The 10260-nt window shown below is 48.3% G+C and overlaps 1 long non-coding RNA gene across 2 annotated transcripts; it reads right to left on the bottom strand.

The window, feature by feature from the left end:
- Window positions 1-635: 635 nt before the first annotated feature.
- LOC148210860 (uncharacterized) lies at window positions 636-2784 on the bottom strand. Of its 2 annotated transcripts, none has more exons than XR_015791811.1 (3): window positions 2360-2784; window positions 1138-2271; window positions 636-931 (listed from the first exon to the last, which is right to left on the bottom strand). It is a non-coding gene; the product is annotated as an uncharacterized LOC148210860 (long non-coding RNA). The 2 variants fall into 2 exon arrangements; XR_015791812.1 differs by having other exon boundaries at window positions 2235-2271.
- Window positions 2785-10260: the final 7476 nt, after the last annotated feature.

The following is a 10260-nucleotide window of genomic DNA, read 5'->3' as shown; positions in this document are numbered from 1 at the left end:
ATACCCATCTTGCATCTTGGTAATCCCTTATTTCATCAATACTTTTATGATCACTATCATGCGATATATAAACTGCAGCCCTATCATGTCCTTTGTAACTTTGTAATATATTTGTACAAATATTTAACAACTTTCAACCCTGAACATATTTCTACATTAATGTGACAGTTGTATCTCAAAAGTAGGTACGGATTATAAGGGACGATGGTGCATCACTTATCACACCCCAAGGATGTATACAAGAATGCCTAGAGAAGGCGTACGCAGAATGCAAGGCGAAGGCGATGTCAGTGGTGTCAGTGACAAGCTCAATGGGGACCAGTTGGGGCCTCGGGCCATGACCCTAGAAGTCGGGGTTCCGTCGAGAGTTTGGACGAGCGGCTTTAGAGTTAGATGCATATTAGTGAGAGAGCAGGATTATCAAAAGTCTTATTCCTTAGCGTTACCTTCAAATTTTCTGTAACGCTCCCAAATTTCACAACACTCATGGGGTAACGTCGTTAAACTCCCAGTGCAGCCTTCTCCCTAATAGCGTAACATAACGCAACAAATACCACAATTTAAGGGAACGGCTCTTACTACTAACCCATTTTCAAAACAAAAGGTCTGCCCTCAGTGGGCTAACGTATCATACGTTAAGAAAAAAAAAACCTGTTGTTCGTCCAACAACCAAAACAATGAATAATCTCAATAAGTACATCTATAGTCTACCTGGAACGAAAACAAAGTAATCCCTTTTTGTAACAACAATAGTAATAATAAATAACGGACAAAAGTGACAAAGACTAGTCTACGACCAACAACCCATTCCCATACATCCCGACAATCGAATCGCTCTCAACTATCCTAGACTTGAGTGACACAGCCTAGGTGGTCCTCCCACGGTCAAGCCTCCCCTCGTCATCACCATGGCCAAGGACTCGGTTTGCACCTGGAACAAATAAAGGTAGGGGGGTGAGTATATAAAATACCCTATAAGTAGCCCTCACTAACTATATACAAACAGCATGCTCAAAACCACAACAACATCAGAAGAAAACATCCTCACGTGGATCCCAAATAGCAAGCAATACACGAAACATCGACCACAAAGCCCTCTAGACTCTAGCCTTCCAACATATTTCTACTCGTGTATACCTGGTTAGTCCTTCAAGTCCAACTCTTCGAATCGTGTCGGCCCTTGCCCTTTTGTACCTAGGGGCCTGACACTCCTCCATAGAAGCTTGGCGTTCAACTTTGACCTTTAGTTCTGAGGCCTCGAACTGTGCATCGATCCTTGGCATTTATCCCCAAGACCTTGACGTCTACTAGGCATGTTGGTTCTTGACCGCCACCACATTAAGACCCAACACTACTCATAAATAAAATCACCGTGCCGACCCCCGACCTTGGTACCCAGAGCCTCGACACTCATCTCTACCAAAGTTGGGGTATCGATCCCCGACCTTTGTACCTGGAGCCTCGATACCCAACTAGTGGCGTGCCAGCCCTCTGACCCACTTACTTATCCGCTCCCTCATTGAATCTCGACACTCTCACAAGAGTCCTGCTTGCTACCAAGCCATGCCTCCTGCATCAATAATCTCATAACAGTCCAATACGCTAAACACTACAAATAGAACCACCAACCTGTCGTATCGCTTCAGGCGATTCACATAAAAAAAAATGAAACAACCCACAAGTCCATCACTTCAACAAGTTACACAAACAAAACCGCCAGCCTATTCTACCACTTTAGATGGTTCACAAAAATAGAACTATTAACATGTTTCCCCACTTCAGACAATTCACAACCAACCCCTTCAACTCATCGAACGAGCGGTTCACTTTCGTTCATATCCCAAATTGTCTTCCAATATATTTTACAGTATACAAAAGGAAAGTAACTCACAATTCTCAACTAAATCGTACAAGTCTCCTAACTCAACAATTATCAGCGCAGGCCAGTACATGCATCGAAGGTTCCAAATAAACCGTATTTAACTCAACTTAAATACTTCCGACCACAATTAGCAAGTTTCCATAGTTACAAACAGCAGTCATGGATACATGCTATGTACATATCCCAAATAAACACAAAAAAATAAGAACGGCACGATTCCATGGCAGCATCGTCCTCACAACTGCGTTCAACAATTAAATAGCAAGAGAAACGCATTTATAACAAAGAAAACAGAGGGAACAACATCCATCAGCACACATCAACGCACGCACACGCCCCTGGTACTACTTACCCACTGCTACATTCCTAACCTCACGTCGACTCAATACCTATGCAACAAAAGACCAAAAACCAGCCATCAAAACGAATTCTCCAGCCATCAAAATTGGTTAAAAGGGGAAATAGGAAATCTGTTACCGCGAAATCGACCTCGGTTAGATGTGGGTAACTTGTGTTAAGTTCGACTGAATGTGGATTTGCCTCAATCGGATTTCAAACGATCAAGGGTAGGTGCTAATGCTGCAAGATAAGTTGCTGCACACGTTTTCGCAACGAAGAGAACCTAACTACTGATATTTACGCGGCTGTGAGGCGTGTAGAAGTTGCAATCGAGGTCGCCGACCTCCACGAAAGCCGAACAGTGATGTTGCGTCGCCGGAAAACACCCCGCGTCTCTGCTATCGTTGCGAAAGTCGCCGCCGCTGCCACGAACCATGTCATACGGTCTGCTATTGCCGCCGGATAAGGGGGTCGCGCCGGTCATCGGGTAGGAGAGCTCGTGACTGGCGACGAGAGGAAGAAGAAGTATGGGCGGTGGCTCACGATTTGGGAAGAATTGGGTTGCTAGGGCTCCCTTATTTTTTTTTCTTTTGTTTTTCTTTCCTTTGTCTTTTCTTTTTGTTTTATCTCTAACAAACAAAGAAAAAGCCCATTTACCCATCCTTTGAAAATAGCCCATGGGTAAAAGAATTGAAATTTCTATTTTTTTTCTAAAAAAAAACAAAGAAAAAAAAAACAAACAATTACTTCTTTAACTAAGGGATAAAACCCACCACCACCGCCATACCAATTAAATAAGGTAATTCAATTTAAATACTTCGGAATAAATTATTGACGAACAAAAGAAAAAAAACTCGTGGCTAGAGGTTAACCTTAACTGAGTAATGCGGGGCGTTACATTTTTCGAAATTTAATATTAATCGAAATATATTATTTGAATATTAATTTTACTAACTTAATTACTTCCCTAAGCAATATATTATCAACAATTAAACTTAAAATTATAAATAAATGCTATAATTATAAATACCTGGTTTCCATTGTCTCTCCTCCTATATATTGGGTATACATCATTTCCTTGAAGTGTTTTTTCAGAAAACTGTCTTGGGTAATGAAACTTACATTTTTCTTTGATCATGCAAGGACATTTTTTATTATCTTCCCCGCAAGGTCCATGGAGCATGTGCTTCACAACAACATTGTGGAGAGCAGGATTTGCTTGGCTATCTGGAATTTCTGCGTGGACATAGTTGTCATATTGGTCAGCATTGGTGATCTTGCAACCATTTTTCAATATTACCAACATATGTGTTTATGCAAGGATATGCACAACAGTGTATTTCAGATTGCAGCTCGAACTCGGCCTCCGGACCGATCTGAATACTTGGGCGGACCTGCACAAAAAGGTGAGCACTCCGACGATCAAGTCAGTATAGGTCGGATTCCCAGTTTAGTTCGAGGTCAGAAATCATCGTACCTGATCGTGGGGTGAGGTCCTCTACTTATGGGTGGTAGTCCCGCTAATCTCGCGACGGTTACACCCGGTAATCTCGGAACCGTCGGTTACACCCGGTAATCTCGGGACCGACGGTTACACCCGATAATCACGCCGCTGACAGTAGCTCACATCGGCCTCTACCGAGCTTCCCGGTAGGTCGGACGTCGGCCAGGTTCACCTCGGCCCTCATACTTAGCATCTGTCAACGCTAGTGGTGGTGATCTCGGCGGTCCGAGCTGGGCATGACTCATGAGTCATCTTGGAGCACCAATAGGGGTCCTCCACGTGTCTAGGGTATTCTCTTCCCCAAACATTGGCCCCCTCTCTGTCTGGCCCGATCTCGACCTGGCAGAGAAGTTCATTCAACTTGCTTTGGACGCGTGGTGACTTCCTATTCGTGGGAAAATATAACCGTCGCGGTAGATTTATCGTCGGAATATTCAAATATTCCGACGCTTCGGATCTTAGGAAGGATCCTAGCCGCTCGTTGATTACACGTGTACGGTGGGAAAATTTTTCCGACGAGCTATAAATACCCCCAATCCTTCAGGTCATACCTCACGTTCCCTGAATTCTTGGAGTTCGATCTGAAGGTAGCTCGAACCCTTGGTAGGTCGGTCTCTTCCCTCACTTTCTCTTTCGAACGTAGTTGCCATGTCGTCCTCTTTTAGCAGCAACTTAGGATCCGATGAGGATTTAGCTCGTAGGTTAGAGTCCGAGCTCGAGGAGATAGAAAACTTTAGGTTCTCCGATGACGGGGAGGATAGTGATGCCTCCACCTCGGGTCAGGGTTTGGAATACCCTTCTAGGATACCTGAGCACTACCTCGGATCCCTTCGTAGGGGGTTCGCTATCCCTGAGAACATCCTCCTTAGGATTCCGGAGGAGGGGGAGAGAGCTGACAATCCTCCAGAGGGATGGGTCACTCTCTACTTCAAAATGTTTGAGTACGGCCTCAGACTTCCCCTTCACCGTTTCGTCCAAGAGTTTCTTTTCCGAACTGGGCTGGCTCCGGCTCAAGTGGCCTCCAATGGGTGGGGTGTCATTTTCGCTTTGGCCATCCTTTTTTGGCTACGAGCTCGGGATAGTGAAGAGGCCGAGCTGTTAGACGTAGACCAGCTTCTCGCGTGCTTCGAAGTGAAAAGGATAGCTAAGAAGCCTGGTCGGTTCTATATGTGCGCAAGGAAAGGCGCATGCAGTATAGTTAAGGGGCCGACCTCCATCAAGGGATGGGTGAGGAAGTGGTTCTACGCTTATGGGGAATGGCTTGCAAAGGACGAGTCAGGTCGTTCCTTCTTTGACGTTCCCACTAGGTTTGGGAACCTAGGTACGAAGTAGTTCTTACTTCTTGTGATAACTTTCTTTCTTGTTATTCAGGGCTGACTCAAATTTTATCTTTGTGCAGTTTCAATCCGACCAGTCCCCGAGCTTACGCAAGCCTCCTTCGACACGCTGAAATATTACAAGGAGCGTTTTCCGAGGGGTAGGAAGGTCGGAACCTTGGTGACCGACAAGCTGCTGCTTGAGTCCGGGCTGCTAGATTACAACCCCGCAGTTCGTCCCATTGAATTCTCAAGGCCGAACTCTGAACTTGGTATACCGAGCTTGCTTCCCTCCTTTTTCCTCTAACCTTGTGTTGACTCCTGTTTTTATTTTACAGCCATGGTTTGCGGATTTGCAAGCAACGTGAAGCGCAAGTCCAAGGGCCGAGCCCATGCTCTTGAGGCCGCCCAGAGTTTGAAACCTGCCACCCCTGCTGTGGTAGGGCCATCCTCGGAAGATCCAGCCCCAGTGATCGAGCTGGAGTCTTCTGGGGGTCCTTCGAGGGAGAAGCGCCCCAGGGATCAGATCGAGGCGGTGGACGTCTCGCCCTTGGGCGAGGAGGTGAGGGAGGAAGTCCCTCTGAAGCGAAGGAGGAAGAAGAAGAAAACCACCTCCCCCTTGGAGGTCGGAGCTCGTGGGGTCTTGCCTGTGAGCTTCGCAGATCGGGTGGACGATCCTGAGGCCAGGATGGGCGGGACGTCCTATGTGACGGCACGGTTCAGAGTTGAGCCGTCAAGTTCTGGGGTGAGGGACCAGGTGTGCCGCATCTCGGCCGCAAGTTTGGAGCGCTGCCTAAGGAGGGCGTCCAAATTTGTAAGTGACCCAGGGTCCGTTCTGCAGAGGACCATCGACTACGCCGCTGAGGTAAGATTGGTGTTTTTGCTCAATTTACCTAACAGGTAGCTCGGTCTAACTTCTTATTTGTACCTTTTCTCAGGCGTTCGTTGCTTCCATTCAATCGGCTCTGGCCGTGAAGGCCGAGCTGGATGGGAGGGAAGTTCTGGCAGCGAGGGAGAAAGAGGAGTTCTCTGCTGCCTTAGAGGCTGCTTCCTCCGCCATGAAGGATGAGCTGCTGAAGGCTCACTCTGAGGTGGAAATTTTGAAGGTCGAGGTGGAGACCAAGGCCGAGCTGCTGAAGAAGGAAGAAGACAGACGCAAGGCCCAGCTCCGAGCTGCCCATGCTATCACCAAGGGCTTGGAGAAGGAGAAGTTCCAACTCCTCAAGGAGAAGGACGACATGCTCCAGGCGCTTGAAGCGAAGGAGGAGGAGCTGAGGCATGCGACTGCCAAGCTGGAGACGGTGAAGGAGCGTCTCAGCAATGGAGCCCTATTGGAGGAATCGTTTAGGCAACATCCTGACTTCGATGGATTTGCCAAAGACTTCTCTGACGCGGGCTTCAAGTTTCTCATGAAGGGCATTGCTTCCGACATGCCTGACCTTCAGATCGATCTCGGTGGTCTGAAGAAGAGGTATGCTGAGCAGTGGGCGTCTGGGCCTAGCGGCACCCCTGGCCCCCAAGCGTTGGTGGATAAGTACGTCAGGGATCTGGACTCTGACTACTCCGACCTCGAAGAGGATCAGGTCGGCACCACTCAAGAGGGCGCTCCTCAAGCAGGCTCTTAGGCGACCACCCTTCAAGAGGCTTTTCGCTGTCTTTCTTCTCTTCTCTTTTGTTTTTTGTTTGTAAGTGTCAGGGCAGAGCTGCAAGGTCTATAAGCCTTGGCTCTGCTCTCCATTCAATAAAGAAGCTCCCATTTGTTTTTACTTTGTTGTTGGCAACATCTTTCCTTTCTTTGATTTTTCTTTGAACTGCAGCCAATGTCACCTCGCACCTCTTACTTTTGAGGTCGCGCCTTCAATTAAAATAATTTGAAAGTTTGAATTTGAATCTCTGTCTAGCATTCAATGCATTGCACCAACTCTGGATTTTTTAACATCGCACCCTTAATTAAAAACGTTGAAAGGCTAAAATCCTAAGTCCGTAGTTGTTCTTCATATCGTACATCGTACCCTCAGGTTCAGAGGCTTGATCATTTTGAACTTTTCACATCGTCCCTTTACCTTGAAGGTTTAAATTTTAAGTTCATCAGTGGTTTTGGCATCGCACCTCGTACCCTTAGGTTTTGGAGGATTGAATTTTAACCGACTGCTGGAATGTGATCGCGTGGGAGTCCGTGGCCCCCATTTAATTTCTGGTCGAACTCGGAATCATGAAATTAAATCATCACATTTATTCCGATCATAATTCTTTTGAAACAGTTTTTACAGATCCATTGAAAATCCTTTTGGCATTTCAAGGATAATAACGCTTCAGGTGCTCCGCGTTCCACGGGTGCGCGAGGACGTCTCCTTTCAGATCGGCCAATACGTACGTCCCAGGTCGGACTATGCCCTTGACCTCAAACGGGCCCTCCCAGGTCGGATCAAGGGCACCCACATGGGTTTGGACCCTCCTTAAGACCAGATGTCCGACCTGAAAGGTCCGAGGTCGGACGCGGACGTTGTAATGTCTGGCCATTTTGCCCTGATATTCCGCCAGGCGTAGCTGGGCCATTGCTCTTCTTTCTTCCAACAAGTCGAGGTTGAGGAGCAGCTCTTCCTCATTTGCCGTAGGCTCGTAATACTCTACTCTGTCAGATGGCATGCCGATCTCAACCGGGACTACAGCTTCGGAGCCGAAGGCCAGGGAGAACAGGGTCTCACCCGTCGATTCTCTTTGGATGGTCCGGTACGACCATAGAACCTCTGGTAGCTCCTCGGCCCACCTGCCTTTCTTGGAGTCCAGTCTAAGTTTGATGCCTCGCTTGATGATCTTGTTGACTGCCTCCACCTGCCCATTTGCTTGCGGATGTGCGGGGGACGAGCTAAGGTGACTTATGCCAAGCTTGCTGCAAAAGTCTTTGAACTTGGTGTTGTCAAACTGCTTCCCATTGTCTGTCACAATGGCCTGCGGTATACCAAAGCGACATATGATATTTGTCCATACGAAGGACGTGACTCTGGATTCCGTTATGTGGGAGAGCGCCTCGGCCTCGGCCCACTTTGTGAAGTAATCCACAGCAACCACAGCGAACTTGGTCTGGCCCTTGCCCAAAGGGAAAGGACCAATGATATCTACCCCCCACTGCGCGAATGGCCACGAGGCCGAGATGGGGGTGAGCAGCTCGGGAGGTTGGTGGATTATGGTTCCGTAGCGTTGGCAATTGTCGCAAGTTCTAACGAACTTTTTGGCGTCCTGGCTGAGGGTCGGCCAATAGTATCCTTGTCGGATCACTTTGGCTGACAGCGACCGAGCGCCTGAGTGATTGCCGCACACTCCTTCGTGGATTTCTCTGAGGACGTACAGGCCCTCTTCAGGGGTTAGGCATCTCAATAGAGGCAGGGAAAAGCCGCGTCGGTACAATGTTCCACCTCGGACCACGAACCGAGCTGCTCGCCTTGCCAACTTTCTGCGCTCCTTGGGGTCTTGTGGTGAGTTGCCCCTAATGAAGTCCGCAATCGGGTCCATCCATGAGGACTCTGGAGCGCCGATCTCCATCAGATCTGGCTCTGAGATCGAGAGATTATCTAAGATCTCGACGGGGACCGACCTGGCTAGGTCGGTCTCGTACGCCGATGCTAACTTGGCCAAGGCGTCAGAATTAGAATTTTCTGCTCGGGGAACCCGGCTTACTTCGTAAGTTCGAAACTGGGCGAGGTACGATCTGACCTTGCCAAAATACTTCTCCATTCGGGAGTCTTTGGCTTGGTACTCTTCCTTGATCTGGCCCACAACCAGCTGGGAGTCGCTGAAGACCTTAACACAAGAGGCCCCCAATGCTCTAGCGATTCGCAGGCCGGCAATAAATGCTTCATACTCAGCCTCGTTGTTAGAAGTCCGGAAGCCGAACCGCAAGGCATACTCAAATCGCTCGCCTCCTGGTCCGAGCAAGAGGACCCCGGCCCCGCACCCCCTTCTCGTTGGAGGATCCGTCGACATAGATTGTCCACGGTAGGTCGGACTCGCTCAGTTCGGAAGGTGGTGTGAGCTCGGCTATGAAATCTGCTGCTGCTTGTCCTTTCAACGCAGTTCTGAGTTCGAACTGGATGTCGTACTCACTTAGCTCCATTGCCCACTTCATCAGGCGTCCAGAAGCTTCTGGCTTATGGAAGATGTTTTTTAGGGGCAAGTTAGTGAGCACCACCACAGTATGGGCTTGGAAGTATGGTCTAAGCCGTCGGGCCGAGGTGACTAAAGCAAGAGCCAACTTTTTCATTTGAGGCTATCTGGTCTCGGCTTCGGTCATAGCCTTGCTTGTGTAGTAGATCGGGTTTTGCCGCGCTTCCTCTTGCCTGATTAGGGCCGAGCTGACGGCGCTGTCAGACACTTAAGTACAATTGGAGCTTGTCCCCCGGCATGGGCTTGGTGAGCAAAGGTGCCGAACAGAGGTAGCTTTTCAACTGCTGAAATGCTTGCTCGCACTCCGCTGTCCATTCAAACGGCCCTTTCCTCCGTAGGACTTTGAAGAAAGAAAGGCACTTATCTGTCGATCTTGAAACAAACCGGTTCAGGGCCGCAATCCTGCCATTGAGGCACTGAAGCTGCTTCAGCGTCTTAGGTGCCTCCATCTCGAGCACGGCTTTAATCTTTTCGGGGTTGGCCTCGATTCCCCGGTTGTTCACCATGAAGCCAAGGAATTTTCCCGAAGAGACTCCAAAGGCACATTTAACTGGGTTGAGCTTCATTTGATATGTCCTCAGAACCTCGAAGGCTTCGGTCAGATCGGAGAGATGCGACTTAGACTGCTTGCTCTTGACAAGCATGTCGTCCACATACACTTCCATATTCCGGCCGATCTGCTTGGCGAACATTTTGTTCACCATTCTCTGGTAGGTCGCTCCTGCGTTCTTTAACCCGAAGGGCATGACCTTGTAACAGTACAGACCTTGGTCTGTTATGAATGCGGTATGACCTTGATCTGGGACATGCATCTTGATTTGGTTGTACCCAGAGTAGGCGTCCATGAAGGTGAGCAGTTCGTGCCCGGCTGTGGCGTCCATAAGCTGATCAATTCTCGACAGTGGGAAGCAATCTTTCGGGCATGCCTTATTTAAGTTCGTAAAATCTACGCACATTCTCCACTTTCCGTTAGATTTTTTAACTAATACAACATTGGAGAGCCACTCGGGATACGAAATTTCTCTTATGTATTCAGCTTTCAAAAGTTTGCTAACTTC

This window comes from Momordica charantia (assembly GCF_013281855.1).
Source record: "Momordica charantia cultivar OHB3-1 chromosome 6 unlocalized genomic scaffold, Mcharantia_2.0 BLBB01000006.1, whole genome shotgun sequence".
Lineage (NCBI taxonomy): Eukaryota > Viridiplantae > Streptophyta > Magnoliopsida > Cucurbitales > Cucurbitaceae > Momordica > Momordica charantia.
Note: the sequence above shows the minus strand (reverse complement) of the source record. Positions and strands in the feature narration are given on the sequence as shown.